The sequence below is a fragment of the Arachis ipaensis genome, chromosome B9, assembly GCF_059453495.1.
Source record: "Arachis ipaensis isolate K30076 ecotype BB chromosome B9, ASM5945349v1, whole genome shotgun sequence".
Classification (NCBI taxonomy): domain Eukaryota; kingdom Viridiplantae; phylum Streptophyta; class Magnoliopsida; order Fabales; family Fabaceae; genus Arachis; species Arachis ipaensis.
The window spans coordinates 113,018,337-113,020,222 of NC_142444.1; the positions used below are offsets into that span (position 1 = coordinate 113,018,337).

At 40.8% G+C, this 1,886-nt stretch overlaps 1 non-coding gene across 1 annotated transcript; it reads left to right on the forward strand.

Annotated features, from left to right (window-relative positions):
• Positions 1–1,096: 1,096 nt before the first annotated feature.
• On the forward strand, positions 1,097–1,204 carry LOC148545947 (small nucleolar RNA R71). Its single transcript, XR_015902092.1, has one exon. It is a non-coding gene; the product is annotated as a small nucleolar RNA R71 (small nucleolar RNA).
• Positions 1,205–1,886: the final 682 nt, after the last annotated feature.

Sequence of the window (1,886 nt, forward strand, 5' to 3'; positions counted from 1 at the left end):
TTTTGAGGTAATTTCTGCCTATCCAATGCATTCAGTTCATTGGTGAGCAAGGGAGGTTCATCTTCCCAAGTCTCATTACCAAATAATTTGGCATTTAGCTTCATGATTGCACCAAGGTACTTAGCAACTTGCTCTTCAGTAATTTCTTCATCCTCTTCAGAGGATGAATACTCATCAGAGCTCATGAAGGGCAGAAGAAGGTTCAATGGAATTTATATGGTCTCTAATTGAGCCTCAGATTCCTCGAAGGGAAACTCCTTATTGGTCACTGGACGTCCCAGGAGGTCTTCCTCACTAGGATTCACGTCCTCCTCCTCCCTTGTAGGTTCAGCCATGATGGTTAAATCAATGGCCTTGCACTCTCTCTTTGGATTTTCTTCTGTATTGCTTGGAAGAGTACTAGGAGGAGTTTCAGTGACTCTTTTACTCAGCTGGCCCACTTGTGCCTCCAAATTTCTAATGGAGGACGTTGTTTCATTCATGAAACTTATAGTGGCCTTAGATAGATCAGAGACTATATTTGCTAAGCTAGATGGATTCTGCTCAGAATTCTCTATCTGTTGCTGAGTGGATGATGGAAAAGGCTTGCTATTGCTAAACCTGTTTCTTCCACCATTATTAAAGCCTTGTTGAGGCTTTTGTTGATCCTTCCATGAGAAATTTGGATGATTTCTCCATGAAGAATTATAGGTGTTTCCATAGGGTTCACCCATGTAATTCACCTCTGCTATTGCAGGGTTCTCAGGATCATAAGCTTCTTCTTCAGAAGATGCCTCTTTAGTACTGTTGGATGATTCCTTCAATCCATTCAGACTTTGGGAGATCATATTGACTTGCTGAGTCAATATTTTGTTCTGAGCCAATATGGCATTCAGAGTATCAATTTCAAGAACTCCCTTCCTCTGAGGTGTCCCATTACTCACAGGATTCCTTTCAGAAGTGTACACGAACTGGTTATTTGCAACCATGTCAATGAGTTCTTGAGCTTCTGCAGGCATTTTCTTTAGGTGAATGGATCCACCTGCAGAACGGTGCATGACATCTTTGATAATTCAGACAGACCATCATAGAATATATCCAGGATGGTCCATTCTGAAAGCATGTCAGAAGGACACTTTTTGGTCAGTTCCTTGTATCTCTCCCAAGCTTCATAGAGGGACTCACCTTCTTTCTGTCTGAAGGTTTGAACATCCACTCTAAGCTTGCTAAGCTTTTGAGGAGGAAAGAACTTGGCTAAGAAAGCCGTGACCAGCTTATCCCAAGAGTTCAGGCTGTCTTTAGGTTGAGAGTCCAACCATATTCTAGCTCTGTCTCTTACAGCAAATGGGAAAAGCATAAGCTTGTAGACATCGGGATCAACCCCATTGGTCTTAACAGTATCACAGATCTGCAAGAATTCAGTTAAGAACTGAAAGGGATCTTCGGACAGAAGTCCATAAAACTTGCAATTCTGTTGCATCAGAGAAACTAATTGAGGTTTCAGCTCAAAATTATTTGCTCCAATGGCAGGGATTGAGATGCTTCTTCCATGTAAATTGGAATTAGGTGCAGTAAAGTCACCAAGCAGCTTCCTTGCATTGTTATTATTTTCAGCCATGCCTCCTTCTTTTTCAAAAATTTATGTCAGATTTTCTCCAGAGAGTTGTGCTTTAGCTTCCCTTAGCTTCCTCTTCAGAGTCCTTTCAGGTTCAGGATCAGCTTCAACAAGAATATTCTTATCCTTGTTCCTGCTCATATGAAAAAGAAGAAAACAGAAAAGAAAATATGGAATCCTCTATGTCACAGTATAGAGATTCCTTTATGTGAGTAGAAGAGAGAGAATTCGAACACAGAAAGAGGGAGAGGGTCCGAATTTTTAAGAAGAAGAGAAGTGTTAGTAGATAAAT